Source organism: Megascapheus bottae, chromosome 2 (assembly GCF_031878675.1).
Source record: "Megascapheus bottae isolate mThoBot1 chromosome 2, mThoBot2.hap1, whole genome shotgun sequence".
Taxonomy (NCBI): domain Eukaryota; kingdom Metazoa; phylum Chordata; class Mammalia; order Rodentia; family Geomyidae; genus Megascapheus; species Megascapheus bottae.
In genome coordinates this window covers 91088686-91104735 of record NC_143510.1, presented here as the reverse complement: position 1 = coordinate 91104735, position 16050 = coordinate 91088686, and the positions used below count along the sequence as shown (strand labels likewise).

Genomic DNA, 16050 nt, shown 5'->3' with positions numbered 1-16050 from the left:
TTGAAAAAAACAGAAGGACAGTGTTCAGGCCCTGAGCCCAAGCCCTGGACTGGCAACAAAAAAGAAAAAAAGAATTCAGTGATTATCGAATGAAGGTGGCAAAAGATTGGATGGAATAGAGAAAGAAGACACTACTTAGGAGTAACAAGGAAGGCTGAGGGTATGACAGGTTGTAGAGTGCATGCCTGCAAGAGGGAGGCTCTGAGTTCAAACTCTAGAACTGGGAAAAATAAGTCTAACTGGCAGGGAATGTGGGTAGGAGGTTATACAGTTAGGATCCTGAATGACCCCAAGAGGAGCCTGTGCTGAAGGCTTACTTCTAGTAGGAGGTGTAGAGCCTTTTGTAGCAGGGCCCAGTAGATGGAAGTGAGATCATGTGGATGTCCTCTTGAAGAGGTATCCTGAGACTCTAGCCCCTCCTCTTCCTGTCTCTTTGGCTTCCTGGTTATGAGGAAGTGAGGACCCCCTCCAGGGGCTTCTATCATCCACCATAATGTACAGTGTTGCCATATGCCCAAAGGTAATGAGCCACTGAGCACAGACTGAACCTCCCGAAACTGTAAACAACCCAACTGACCGAAGATATCCCAATCTAAGTATTTCCTCATTTTATGTTATCTCTTTATAAACTGGTTACAGTAACAAAGGGTAACACAGAAGGGGACAGAAAAGAGGTGCTGAAACTGAAGAGGAGGAAAAAGAACTAGATTTCCCCTCCCATCTTTTCCTCAAAGCTAGTTAGCAGTCAGTGAGCCGGGGGCAGAGCTGAAGCAGTGGGACACATACCCGGAAACCGCAGCAGTCTGGAGACGTCCTTCCTGATTTAATCCCTTTCACTGCTGCGCGTCTGGGCCGTGTGAGATGGCCTCAGCACTGCAGCAGGTCATCTAGAGGTCACTTCCTTCACTCTGCTCCTACAGATAAGCTGATGTGAGTCACCATATTCTAAATCCACCTGACATCCTTTGCAGCTTCAGGTACTCTTCTCAACAAGTATACTCACTAAGGAGGGACAAGCACAGGTTTAGCTTATGATTATCTTCTTGGACTTAAACTTCAGAATGTCTATTTCAAATACTATGCACAATATCATTACAAATAAAGTCATTTCCAGTTCCAAACGGAAGTCGGTTGTTGGCCCTGGACCTAACACCAGCTTCCTTTACATCCCCATCCCACCCCTCTAACCAGCTACGACAGTACTTATCCCAACAAATGGCACCCCCAGCCCATGTCTATCTTGAACACTTGCCTCTGAGTCCCTCAGGAACAAAGATCTCCTCATCCCATCATGGCAGACCTGGCTTCTAGGATATTCAGTGCATAGTAAGCACTCAAAGGTCCCAGAGTAGTCACGTGCATCCTTGGCACGTAACAGGATTTTTAAAGGGATAACCATTCAGATGATGTCTATGAATACAGATTAAGTGGTTACTCACTAAACCCTACAATGACTACAACAAAATTCAGATAAATTAAAATGTTCAATTACAGTATTTTCTAAAATCTTAAAATGTTTACCTATTACAAGTAGTATTAAAGTGCAATGTATAAACACATAGACATAACACTGTATACCATATAGGCATATAATTATTATCTGCCAATTACAAAAGGAAAAATATAAATAGATGGGGTTATAACTCTGGCAGAATGATTGCCTAATAAGTGTAAAGCCCAGGCTGAAAGTTTGGCATAGTGGTAGACTGCTTGCCTAGCATGCACGAAGCCCTGGGTTCAATTCCTTGATATTACATATACAGAAAAAGCCAGAAGTAAGGCGGGGAGCATGGCCTAGTGATAAAGAGTACTCGCCTAGCATGCATGAAGACTCGGATTCCTCAGGACCACATACACAGAAAAAGACAGAAGTGGCACTGTGGCTCAAGTGGTGGTAGAGTGCTAGCCTTGAGCAAAAAGTGTCCAAAGATCGTGCCCAGGCCCTGAGTTCAAGCCCCGGGACTGGCAAAAAGAGAAAAAAGAAAAAGCCAGAAGTGGTGCTGTTGCTCAAGAGATAGAATGCTAGTCTTGAGCTGAAGAGCAGGGACAGCACTCAGGCCCGGAGTTGAAGCCTCACTATAGACAAAAAACATAGTAAGTGCCTGGTATATTGTATATACGTTTACTTGTTTATTTGAAAAAGGGAAGGGAAGGGGGAAAACAAGATGATTGGGAGGGGGTGGGGGAGGTAAACGGGGACAAAAACATGAGAAGGGGTATCAATGTGGGAGAAGTAATGAAATAATGCACCTACCTGACAAATGTAACTGTAACCCCTCTACATATTATCCCAACAATAAAAAAAGAAAAATAGTAAATGCAGAATCCTAGATAGAATCCCCAGTGCTACTAAAAATCAGCCAATCAAACAAACAAACAAGCGATCTGGAAATCCCCATATTTAATTCAACTATCACAACTGTTTGCTTTAATTTTTAATTCTTTGTGGTATGCAGTGGGAACAAAATCCAGGGCCTCTTATCTGCTAAGCATATGCTCTGTCACTGACCTATAACTCCAGCCCAGGTTTTTAAAATACTATCTTAACTCTTTCTTCCTAATTTAATTGAAATAATTTTGAGGGCCTACCTACTCCATGTAACATACAATGCTAGTAAACAAGAGACAAAGTATTTTTATTCATGCAGCTGTTTTCCAGTAGGGTAACATAATATACAAATTAAGTGCTTGTATTAAGTGTTTTGAGTGTTTAAAAAATGGGCTCTCTCTCTGGGATGGAGTGTAGTTAGTCATTAATTTTAAAAGGTATGGAGGCATGGCTCAGGTGAAAGAGCACCAGCCAATGAGCAAAAGTATCAGATACCAAGTTCAAGTCCCAGTCACAGGAAGAAAATAATAAAAATAGAAGTAAGTGGCACACTGACACATTAACTGAGTTCTGAAGACTCAGAGGTATCAAGTAAAATTTGGGTGTAGGCCTTTCAGGTAGAGGGAGCCATGTGTACTGGACAGTACCTGAGGCAGAAAGAATGGACATTCCGGGAACTTGAGGACCATGGGACAAAAGCACAGACAATTGAAGAGAGGACAGCAGGAAATGAGAATGTGGCAGGGTCTTTCCTGGGCACTCAGTTACCAGAACAAGAATAAGAATTCAGGTTCATATTTACATGGCAGTCGCATTCAGGTGAGTGAAAGGACAGGGTTTCTGATCACATTAACTCTTGCTCAAGGCTAACGCTCTACCACTTGAGCCCCAGCTCTCCACTTTCCACTTGTAGGTGATAAACAGATTATAGAAAAGAGTCTCATGGACTTTCCTGCCTGGGCTGGCTTCCAACCACAATCCTCAGACCTCAGCTTCCTGAGTAGCTAGGATTACAGCGTGAGCCAATGGGCACCCTGCTGTTTTGTTTTGTAGAGACAAAAATCCCACTATGAATCCAGGAGGGCCTTGAAAACCCCCCACTTTTCTGCCTCCCACTAGCTGGGATTACAATTATGAACCACTAAGTTCTGTTTTTGAATAAATGTTTTATGTTGAGATTAATGTAAAACACATACAGATTTATAGTTTGTTTTTATTGGGGGGGCCACTCCTGAGACTTGAACTCAGGGCTTGTGTACTGTCCTGTGGGCTTTCTGAAGGCTAGCATCCTACCACTTGAGTCACAGCACCACTTCTGGCTTTTGAGTATGTATGTGGTACCAAGGAATGGAACTCAGGGTTTCATGCATGCTAAGCAAGCACTCTACCACTAGGACACATCGTAGTTTGTTTGTTTTTTGCCAGTCCTGGGCTTAGGCTCAGGGCCTGAGCACTGTCCCTGGGTTTTCTAAAAGCTAGAGCTCTACCACTTGAGCCTCAGCACCACTTCCGGCTTCTTGCTATGTATGTGGTACCAAGGAATCGAACCCAGGTCTTTGTGCATGCTAGGCAAGCACTCTACCACTAGGCCAAACTCCTGGTCCCCTAGTTTTTATTTTTTAACAAAATAGTCTCATTAAAGTTTCAACAGTTCTTTAATTCCCTATCTGCAAAAGAAAAAAAAATAAGAGTTCTATGAAACTAAGTAATTTATTTTGGGTATTTATCCAGCCAATATTTGCATGTCTACAGTATATGTTTAGATATGCAGAACTGAGTTCCTGTGTAAGCTTACACTCTAGCAAGACAGACAAATCTAAAAACATGATATAACGTAGTCCATGCTGTGAATAAGGAAGTAAGAGAGAAATTAAATCTTCCTAGGAAGAGTTGATTATTTCACCTATTTTAGGGCTTTTAAAGAACATTTTTTTTCACTATTGTTTTTGAATTCTCAAGCATTCCTGTGCTTGGAACACAGCTGGCTCTCAAGCAAGTGCCTGCAATACAAACAAATGCAGAACTTTTGACTTCTAGTTCACAGACTAGTAAGTCTAGGTATACATGAATGCCAATAATTATGCAACAACTTTGGAGCTCTGATTCTGAAGCTCTTAGCATGCCAGTTTCCAAACCATGAAAGAAAAGTCAAACTTTCTCATTTCTCATTTTCTAAGGAAAGAACTCACTAAGATATTCCAGAATGACCTCCAAGTATTGATCCTCCCGCCTCACTCAACTTCCTGAATACCGGTATACACCACCAGGCACGCACAGCTGCAAAGTTCACTTCTGTGTCAACCTGAAAACTTGTAACAGTATCTACTTGGGGGTGCCAGTCCTGTCCTTGAACTCCGTGTTTGGACACTGTCCTTGAGCTTTCTCAAGGCTAGCACTCTACCACTTGAGCCATTGCTCCACTTCCAGTTTTCTGGTGGTTAACTGGAGATAAGAGTCTCACAGACTTTCCTGCCTGCAGTGGCTTCAAACCTTGATCCTCAAATCTCAGCCTCCTGAGTAGCTAGGATTACAGGCGTGAGCCACCAGCAGCCAGCTCAGTTATTCTTTTTTACTTAAAGAAAGCAAATCTAGGTGCATAATATCCACAATTCTATGTATGTTCATCTACCCCTAATAAAGTGGCTGCAGACAGAGATATAAACCTACAATTAGTGGATGAGGAAACTATCCCAGAGCCTGGGTATGTGGCCCAGAGGGAGAGCAGGTGGCCACCATGCACAAGGTCCTGAATTCGATCCTCAGAACCAGCTTCCAAAGGACATATATACTCCTCCATGAAATAGTCACGATCTCAGTCCTCAACACAATTCTGATCATATATTCCACTGAAAATACTTACAGGTTGCCTACAACAGGCTGGGGGAGATGCTTAGAGATGTGAAGAGGGGCAAAACAAAGGCCTGTTTCCAAGAAACTGGGGCTTCATGGGGAAGCAGACAACACACAATCATGGACAATCGACGTGTTTCACATACCCTCACCGAGGGTATGAGTGGTTGGCACTGAGTCTAATTCACCGGACACCCATTCTTATTAGTCAATGTCTATGTCTTCTCATCAGTAAATATAATTTTTAAAAAGTCTAAGTAATGGACACACAAGTGTTCCCAAGAAAAGTGACATGAAACGTGGATCAGTGGTGTTCCCTGGAAGGCTGAGGTGGGAAGACAATGAGGTCAAGTAGGCAAGAAAGGACAACTGTCATCGCGAAAAGAAAAAAGTGAGTCATAGTAAGACATTTCAGAGGAGATGGAAGAACAGAAGTTTCTGGATCATCCTTGGGTCCCTGCGTCTCTCAAGGAAGGGTAGTTGTGCCTGCTCCAAGGTACTCCATCTTATACACTAAGTTCCCCTGTGTTGTAGAAAACAGTAACTTCAGTGCCAGATGCCATCTAAGCTCCACACAGTATACTGGAATGATGAAGCTGTTTCAGGATTAGGTGAATCCAGTTATCAAAAGGCCAGTATCTGGAATTACCCAGGTCTGGTCATCAACTATGCTAAAGGCATGGCTTAGAGCTGCACTATCCAACATGGGTGCTACTGCTAACCAACATGTGGCTATCAAGGAGCTGAAATGTGGTTAGTGGGGGTTGAGGTGGACCTGACTAAAATCCACATTCCAGATTCCAAACATTTAACATAAAAAAAGAATACAAAGTATTTCAGTAATATATTTAAGAATTATTTAAATAACATTTTGGCTATATTCAGAGAATAAAATGGTACAAAAATCAATTACATTATTTCGTGTGTGTGTGTGTGTCCCTATCCTAGGGCTTGAACTCAGAGCCTGGGCACTGTCCCTGGGCTCTTTCACTTACGGCTAGCACTCTACCATTTGAATACACCCTCATTTCTAGCTTTTTGGAGATAAAGAGTCTTACAGATTTTCCTGTCCAAGCTGGCTTCCAACTGCAACCCTCAGGACTCCCAACCCTCCTAAGCAGCTATGATTACAGGCGTGAGCCACTGACATCCAGCTCTTTAACCTTTTCTAATATAGCTACCAGAAAACCTTAAATTATGGATATAGCTTGCCTTTGTGGCTTGCTTTCTATTTCTATTAGGCAGTGGTAGTCCAGAGAACTTTAAATAACAAAATTAAAAGTTTAAACCCCGTAGACAATAAAACACCATGGAAAGCTTCCAATCCTAAGTGTTTGTGATAGATTTGGGAGGGCACAGGCAAAATAAAGCATTCTACCAGGAAGATTAGCATGGAGGCAATCTGTAGGGACAAAACACTCAACAGCTGTCAATGTCAAAGGCTGCCTATGTCAAAGGCTGCTTGACTGGGACCTATACGAGGTGTCCAGACACACCTTGCTGGGTGGAGAGCGAAGGAAGAACTCAAGAACAGGTTGAGACAAGAGAGGAAGAACAGGTGCAAGTGCTGATGTCAGCCTGCATAGCCAGGGTGCAATGCTCACCTGATCCACAAGCTCAGCACAGTTTAGGTTCAATCTAGTCTGGCTTAGTGATAAGTCTCAGAGCAGAGACTCAAGGCACAGGTGAAAAGGACTGGCATTCTCTCCAGAGATTTCAGATGGTAAGCCCTCCATCAGCTAGGTTAAATCACAGAGAAGCCTGGGCAGAGGGAGGCAAGGCTACCAGAAAACATAGGAAAACAATAAATAACAAAAGCAAAGCCCAACTCATAATATAACCAACAACTATTTTCTGGGAGTCTGGGAGTCAGACCATATGCCTGACATTTGGACAGGTTCTTGATACTGGGCCACACTTGCTTAGGTACCATGCACAAGGCCCTAGGTTCAAGCCTAAGCCCTAGGGGGGGTAAAAATAGAGACAAACCAAACAAAACAGACCTGGTCCTGATCCACAAGTTGTGGTGAGAGCTATGAAAGATGAACAGCCACCCTGGCACAAAGGGTGGCTGGGGGGGTAAAGGGATAAGAACCCACAGAAGTTTCTCGATGGGTAGCCAATGACCTTGGCCTCAGGATTCTCCAGCTTTTCTTGTCCCTTATATCACTTCTAGCCCCACCTCTTTCTCCGTAATCTCTATGTATGAGCTCTCTGCTCCTTATTTCCCACGGAATAAGGAAGCGAACACTTATTGAGGAAAGAAGTTTCTTCACAGATGTGAGCACATGTGCCTGTAATTCCACCAGGGAGTCCAAGGCGGGATGATCACAAGTTTCATGCTGGCCTGCACAAGACTGTTTCAAAAATAATAAAAATAAATCATGCCCAGTACTGGAGGTTCATACCTGTAGTCCTAACTGCTCAAGAGGCTAAGATCTGAAGATCACAGCTGAACGTCAACCCAGGCAAGAAAGTTCATGGCATTCTTATCTCCAATTGGCCACCAAAAAACTCTAAGAGGAGCTGTGGTTCAAGTAGCAGAACACTAGCTTTGAACAAAAAGCTTGAGGACAGCACAGCACCCAGGACTCATATGTATGTATACACATATGTGTATATATACACACACACACAAATTAGAAGAAATTGGAAGAAATAGTTTAGATGTACTTTTTCCCCCCTGGTCATGGGACTTGAACTCTGGGCCTGGGCACTGTCCCTGCGCTCTTCAGCTCAAAGCTCAGGGCACCACTTCCGGTTTTCTAGTAATTGATTTCAGATAAGTCTCAAAGTAGACTGGCGTTGAACGTGATCCTCAGATCTCAGCCTCCTGAGTAGCTAGGGTTACAGGAGTGAGCCACCACGCCTGGTTAGATGTACTTCTGTAGAAAATCTTAATTTGAAAAGCCAAGAGTGGACGTAATTTAACATTAACCTCTGTTAGGCAAGGGAAAGGAAATCACTGGTGGCATTCTTGATTTCTTGTTCTTTTGAATGTGTGTGGGGGGAGGGGTAACTAGCTTTGAACTCAGGGCCTCAAACTACTAAGTGGGAGCTCTACTACTTGGATCATGCTCTAGTTATTTTGAAACAGGGTCTCACTTCTGTCCAGGGCCAGTACAGACTGTGATCCTCCTGATGTCTGCCTCCGGAGTGGCCAGGATTAGAGGGATGAACGTAGGACCAAAGCCATGAGTCATGGGCACCCAGATGACAGTCTCCTTTTCTATGTTTGGGGTTGAGCCTAACTGAGGCCATGTCCCTTTCTAGTATTCAACGTCTTGCCTTTCTCACTCTGGATAATTTTGGAGGCAAATGAAACAAACACAGCTGTGAAACCATGCAGACTTCAGGTTTTTCCTTGCTGTATGGCTCCTCAAGGCCTTTTTTTGTACCCAGAACAATGATGATGTCTATGCCACAGGTAGAGTCAAGGATTAGGAAAATAAAGAGGTGGCACAGAGTAAGCATGCAACAAATGCAAGCTGATATTATTACTGCCATTTGAACACATGGTATGGCTCTGATTTTAAAATGTTTTTAAGTGTTTCTATTTAAGGGAAATTTTTTATTTAAGGGAGATTTTTTTTTTCTGGGACATGACATTTATGTTAACAGACAAGCAGCTTAGGAATTTCTTCTCCTTTAGTCTCGGTTGAAACAAGGCTATTCAAGATAAGCACTTTAAAATGGCCACATAATAAGAAAGTATACACGCATCCATCCTACCATCACTGCATCCAAAGTACGAGTCAGTCTTGCCTTTGGGATGCACAGCGACTTACCTACCTGCGGCCATGCAGAGAAGCAGGAGAGACAAGTACATGACACGTTACCAGAAAAAAGGAAAAAAAAATCCAGGTCCTCTGAAAGGGAAGGTTACTGATGCTTCGCCAAATCAGCAGGAAACTTACACACTCCTGAAATCGTCCACAAGGAACACAAATGGCCTCGTCTACGGGGAAACTCACAACATGCGAGGATGGGTGATTTCTGGGCACCTTTCCCTCTATACGACTAACAGCCGGGGAGGGGGGGGGATGCATTCCCGGAGTCAAGAAGTAACAAAATCATCAAAAGACCCACAGGAAGGCGAGGGGCCGGAGCCCAGCACCCCGGCAGAAGGCAGGCCGGAGCGGCGTCGCGCGCCCCTCGGGTCGGGTACTCGGCCACTGTGGGCTAATTACCCCCAACCCCGGTTCAAAACCTACACGGCACCAGCCCAGGGGCAGATGGCTTCCAATCCTGCCGTCCCTCCAGCCCCCGCCTCCCCACGCGTCCACGCACGCAGGGCCTCCGCCCGCGGAACCCATCCCACAGATGCCGCGCACAGGGCCGGGCGCGCAGGGCCCCGAACCTTCCCCCCTCCTCCCACCGCCAGGTACGGCTGGACTCGACCCCCGCCGCCCCCCGCCCAGCGCTCCGCCGCCGCTAACCCACCCGGAAACCCATCCCCGGCTCACACCTGCCGGCGCGTGACGCGGGGCCGCGCGCGCGCCCCCCCGCCGGGCCGACCTGGGGCGCCCCGGCCCCGCGCGCCGCCAGACGGGGCCCCGCGGGGCCCTCGCCTCGCCGTCTCCCCGCGGCGGGCCAGCCCCGAGCCGCGCGCCCGGCGCCGCCGCCGCCGCCGCCCTCGCCCGCCACGGCGCCCACGCCCCCCCACACCCCGTGCAGCCCGCGGCCGCGGCGCGCGCCTGGCGGCGAGGACACGCACACGCCGCCCCTCGGAGGGCCGGGCCGGGCCGCGTCGCGCGCCCCCGGGCTGGCGTCCGGGCCCACCCGCGGTCGCCCCGCTCCGGCCCGGCGGCGCGCGAGGGGGAGGGGGCGTGGGAGGGAGAGGAGAGGGCGGGGGGGGGGGGGAGAGGATAGAACGGGGGGAGGGGAAGGGCGCCGCGGCCCTCGGTCCTCACTCACCGCCGAGCCGCGCCGGCTGCCAGAGCGCGGCGGTCCGCTGTGAGGCCGGGCGATGACCGCGGCTCTCGTTTCTCCGCAGGCTATGGAGGCGTCGTCGCTGGGGGACGGAGGGGTGCGGGGGGGTCACTCTCTCCCGCTTCACCTTCCAGAAGCACGGGGACCCCAGAAACTAAAAACAAAATAAACAAACTTTCCCCCTCCGCCTCCCTCCCCCAAAACCACAACACAAACACTCGGGAGCCCGCCCAGAGCCCCACTTCATTGGCCGTAGGGAGGATGTCTCTAGCTCTCACTGGCTGACGCTCGTGCCTGTCAACCTGCTGTTCCGCCCCTCCAATGCCTCGCCGCTGCTGTCGCCCCTCATTGGCTAAATGGGTCCCGTTTGACGAGCTAGGATTGGCCGAGCGGCCTGCGCCAATCATGCGGGGACACACCCCCTCAGCATCCCAGAGGCCGCTTCCCCGGTCGCGGGCCCGGAGAGACGAAGGGGAAACTAGAGCATGATGGCGGCCGAGCTCGCTTTGCGCAACCATCCTCTTTTCTCTGTTCTTAGCTCATTGGTGCTTCTCCCAGGCCCAGTTTCCCCTAAGATCCTCTCTCCATCCAGAACTGCGTAATAACGGAATCTATACGTGCCGGCTCCTTGGTTTATCCCCCGCGAAGGGCGGTCTGGGCTGCTTGGGCGTCATTGGGCTGTCGGGGCGTCGCTCCGACGCAGGGCCGCCGCCTATTGGTGGATCCGCCAGAAAGCCCGGCCAGCAACAAGGGCCGACGCCATTGGCTTGACTGCACTGGATTTCTTTACGGGTACCGTATTGGGCACGTCGGTGCGTCGGTCAGATCCGGGCTTCGCGGGGCTGGTCTCCTGGCGAGGAGTCGGGGCTGCCTCTGGTTGTTTGTCCAGAAGTGGGCGATGGCCACGACTGCCGTGGGCCGTGCGTCTGTTTTGTGCCAAGTCTGGTCCTGAGGCGGTGTCTGCACCCCTGATCCGGCCGGATCCCGCTGGGTTTTATCCGTAGGTGACTGGCTCCAGAGAGGACCGGAAAGCGGCCAAGGTCACCCAGACCCGGGTGGGCCTTGCCTGGGGGCCCCCTCCCCCGAGTCTCCTTATCTGGTTCTAGAATCTTCCCTCCTTGGAGTTATGTGTTCGTGCCTCCACTTTAACTCAGAATGGTTTCTGTTAGCCCACCAGCGTCTTCAAAACGTTTCCCTGGGGGAAGAAAGGCCCAATGCCCACGTGTCTCTAATCATGCAATATTTATCGAAACCAACGCCAGAAAATGGAAACAAGAGATTTCTCTGTGTGTGTGTGTGTGTGTGTGTGTGTGTCTTCTTTATTCATGTATCTGTCTTTTGGAGAGTAAGGGGAGGCACAAAAATGGAGAGACCAAATAAACGCAGCAGTGGTACTCACTAGATCCTGAGGAAGATGGACTATACAACTTGTGGGTGGTGACGGGAGGGAAAAACTCACCTTTATAATAACAGGTCTTAAAAAAAAAAGTTCTTTTGGAACTTGAGCTCTTTGCAGAGGAGAGGTATTGCTTCCATTTTCCTTCCCAGCAGCCATGCCTGCCCATTCCTTTTGCTTAGCTGGCATGGTGCCTCACGCCTGTAATCCCAGCTACTCAGAAGGCTGAGATCTGAGAATCAAGGTTCAAAGACAGCCCAGGCACAAAAGAACCCGAGACTCATCTCCAATTAACCTCTAGAAGACGGGGAAGTGGGGCTGTGGCTCAAGGGTGGTAGCTTTGAGCTGAAGAGCTCAGAGACAGCGCCCAGGCTGAGTTCAAGCCCCATGACCCACAAGAAAAACCAAAAGAAAGAAAAAATATATATGTTCATTTATAAATGAATGCTGGTCGACCATTTTTGTCTAGCCACCCTGCCCATCCAGCCATCTTAGCTTGTTCCTTAGAAAGAGTACTCAAGAGTTGGGAGCAAGGAGAAATAAAATCTAGAAAGAGATAAAGAATAAATCGCCTTGGAAGTAAATAATTGATTGCATGCAAGTGGAACAGCCCTTCAGCTCCTGGAGCGCTTCCAGGGTAGCTGATGCCCAGCGAGCTGTGTGCTCCTGGCTCCTGGCCACTGGGTTCTTGCTCCAAGTGAATTCACATTTCAGCCAGGGGAGGGCAGGATGCTTTAGGTCCCTTTGCCAGAGTGCCACCCCCAAGCCCCTGGGACTGCATTGATCTCCAGGAGCACAGTACTGGACTGTAGCCAGATTCCATCCTGGGTAATTAACACTTTACCATCCCCAAACCCCATCCCCTGTAGCTTCAGTGGGATCATGGCCCTTGTTTCACTTCCTGATCCTGGCTGTTGTGTAATCGCATTGGCACGGGTTTAATAGTAAAATAACCACTGCAACACAGTAATAAACCTCAGCATTCATGGCCTTTCAGCAGAGGAAGAAAAGCTATTGCACAAATATCAATTAAGAGCAGATGGGAGGGATTCCTAGGACAATTGCAGGAAAGAAGTCCAGTTCTAATGAAGATCCAATGGGTCAGAATCTTTTCAATTCTAGACACAGAGCACATGGTGGTACTTCAACATGGGGATTTTGAGCCAGAAAACAGAAACATTGAGGGCCCAAAACATCCCTAAACTTCCATTGATGGTTTCTCTCTCAATACTTTCTCCTCCCACTCTGTAATGGAGTTTCAACTCAGGGCTTCATGCTCATGACTGGTGCTCTGTCACTTGAACCATGCCTTCAGCCCTCCTTTTTTGCTGGTTATTTTAGAGATGGAATTTCATGGACTTTTGTACTTTGTTTTGGCTCCAAACCTTGCATTGATCTTCAGTATCTCAGTATCTAGGATTCCAGGTGGAAGCCACTTATGCCTGGCTGTACCGCTATTAAACACTGAAAATAATGCTCAGTTATACAATCACATGTTGGGTACCACTTAGTTGTATGTTCCTTGGAGTACAGTTTTTTTTTTCATCTTTGTGGTCTTTATGTTGCTCTAATGGTGAAAAGCCCTGAAACAATTATTATGCAGTATGCTTCCTAAACACCTTCCTAAGGTACCAGATTACTTTCTGTGTCACCAAGGACCTCAGTAAAGTGAACAGGTAAACCCATATTCACAGTATAGTGCAGTGGTATGGTGCCCTGGGAGCCTATAGGACTCAGTCTTGGAAGGGGAGGGGTGGCTTCATGGGAGAGGTGACTAGTATAAGGAGAACCACGGGGGAGACGTGGTTGGCCAGAAAGAGACTTGTGAAGAGGAATGTCTTGCAGTGTCTGCTCTCCCGGGGTTAAGAAGCAGACTAGAAATCTCCACGAATGGGCAAAGGCTGTTCTAAGAACTGTTTTGTCTTTGAAGTTCCTTTTGCTGTTAGTCTTTTTCACATCATTCTGCCTACCTGCCCTCCCTTGGAGAAAAGCATGAACCTAGAACCTGTCTAAAATGGGAAATTCACTTCCAAATAAGATTGCTGCTTTCCTGATCAGAGAAATAACATTGAGTAGATATGTCACATTTTCTCAACTCAGATAACAATCTATATACCAGGCACTTCAAAGTTACAAATAAGAAAGCCAAGTCTCTCATAGCTCCATTCCTACAGCCACCCACCCATAAGAATGTCTTCTTCCCCTCCCCCCTCTCTCTCACACACATATTTCTTCTTATCATTCAAATCAACAGTGGAGTTGGTACAGGACCTTATCTGGGCTTGTAAGAGCTGTCACTGCTCTGAACTGGAGCTCTGGATGGAGCCTGTCCTTAGTTTCTGAACCTATAGGAAGGAAGCCAATAAAGCAATTAAATGTGTATGGGGTAAGCTGAGGATTTCAAAGCCATATGAAAGTACATGTCAAAGCTTCAGGAAATGGAACAGCCTGGTATGAAGATGGAGTTAATGAATGGGGACAGGGTGAATCCTGAACTTACATCCTGAAGGACATCCAAGAAAGCCATGATGGCTGTTGAGTCAGACTGTATTCTGCAAGGCAGCACAGGTCAAAGAGTGACATGCTATATTGTTTTCTTATGCTCTCTCATTCCTTTATGCATGCCACTTGGGGAATATATATATATATATATAGTAACTTATATACTAAACAAAACATAGACCTACCTTCCACCCAGAGTTATGAGTGGAAAGACTGTGTGCGTGTGCCCTGGCATGTAGGCCACAGGCCCTGTGTTCCTGGAGCTCTGTGCTATTAGAGCTCCGTCTGTGGGCTCTGCACAGTTGGCGTTTTGCTGGAAGGGAAGTCAGATTTAATGAGTGCTGGCTCTCTTGGATGGCTCCCAAAAGTATTCCAAGTCACTCCCAAGCAACAGCCTTCCTTCCCGTCCCTTGAGAGATCAGCATGCAGTCCTCGCTCTAGGCCTGGATGAGACCCAAGACAATGAGAATTTTGCACACAGCTCTGCCATGATCTTGTGCTTTGGGGCCACATGGCTGGCTGGCGGGGCTCCAGCTTTGAGCTCTGCTGCCCTCCACACCTCGCACTGGCCTCCCTCTGGCTATCCTGCCTGTGGCAGGGCTTACAAATTCTTGAGGCTTAGAACAATGGGATACTCCCCATAAAGGAAAGACAGGGGGACAGCTGACTGTTGCTGCTGCTTACTTGAGCATGGGTAAGGTTGCTGCCAATGCCCAGAAGCAACAGGGGAGGAGAACATGCCAGAAGGTGTCAATTACAGAAGACATGCTCATAGCATTTATGATGGCTCGTAGCATTTACTGTGCAACAAAGCCCCAAGAGAGACGCTGTGCTACTTTCAAATCACCTCTAGTTTCTTAAGAACTGAGCAGCCACTCTGCAAAGCACCAAACAGTGACTGCGCCCCCTGCCTGGGGCTGGCCAGTATGTGCAATAGACACTGTACTGAGAGTGACACAATAACCACAGCCAGCCAGATGCTGGTGGTTCCCACCTGGAATCCTAACTACTCAGGAGGCTGAGCTGAGGTGTGCAGTCTGGGTAGGAAAGTTGGTGAGACTTTTATCTCCTATAAACTATTCAGTAAAAGCCGGAAGTGGTGTGGTGGCTCAAGTGATAGAGCACTAACCTTGAGCAAGAGCAGCTCAGAGACAGTGGCTTGTTATGGCCATTTTTTAGATAGGAAAATGGAGATACAGAGAAACTAAATTGCTGAAGGTCACTGCGGGTAGCCATGAAATCCACACCTGAACCCAGGTAGGCTGCCTCCCATGAGTGAGCTCCTGTCCATGTTCCTGTGAAGTGAATAGGAATCCAGGGAGATAACGCTGCCCTAGGGTTTATTTTATTATATATGAAACAAAAGAGGTCTGCTTCTTCTCAGTGAAATCACTGCCTCTGCCTGTGTGCTGCTGGCTCAGGCCTGTAATCCGGGCTCTTAGGAGACTGAGGTCTATGGGTCTCAGTGCAAACCCTACGCAGAAAAGTTTGTGAGACTGTCATCTCCAATAATCTAGCAAAAAGCCAGAAGAAGAGCACAAGTGGTAGAACACTGGCCTTGAATGAAAAAGCTAAGGGACAGTGTCCAGGCCCCGAGTTCAAACCCAGGACTGGCACACGGGTGCGAACACACACACACACACACACACACACACACACACACACACACACACTGTCTCAGTTGGCCCTTCTTTTGCATCCCAATGCAGACCTGCTTCTCCTACCCTCTTCAAAGCTCCTCCTTCACTCCTCCTTTTCTTTTTTTTTTTCTATTTCCTTATCCCAGCTTCTTAATGACTCCACCAGCATTTTTTCTCCACTACCCCCCCTTTCTCTAATCCTGGCTTCTAGCCCTAACTCTACTGAAACTCATTTCTCTAAGCTCATCTATAACCTTGGCCAACACCCAAAAGACTTTGCTAGCCCTGTTTCCATGGCTTCACCACTATGTTTTACTCTGAGAATCTTCTTTGCTTCCCGAAATAGCCAGCTTTCCTCCTACCTCTACAATGGGCCCTGCTCTTTTCTCATCATCTCGTTC

General features: G+C 47.5%; 1 protein-coding gene across 4 annotated transcripts in view; it reads right to left on the bottom strand.

The window, feature by feature from the left end:
* The window catches only part of Tnrc6b (trinucleotide repeat containing adaptor 6B), a 209956-nt gene extending 199615 nt beyond the window's left edge, over positions 1-10341 (bottom strand). For 2 of the 4 annotated variants that reach the window (XM_090328771.1, XM_090328772.1), the window contains exon 1: positions 10097-10339. The gene's annotated coding sequence lies outside the window, so the exon portion shown is untranslated. Of the gene's footprint in view, positions 1-10096 lie in introns of all 4 variants that reach the window. The other 2 variants (XM_090328774.1, XM_090328776.1) reach the window with 2 other exon arrangements.
* Positions 10342-16050: the final 5709 nt, after the last annotated feature.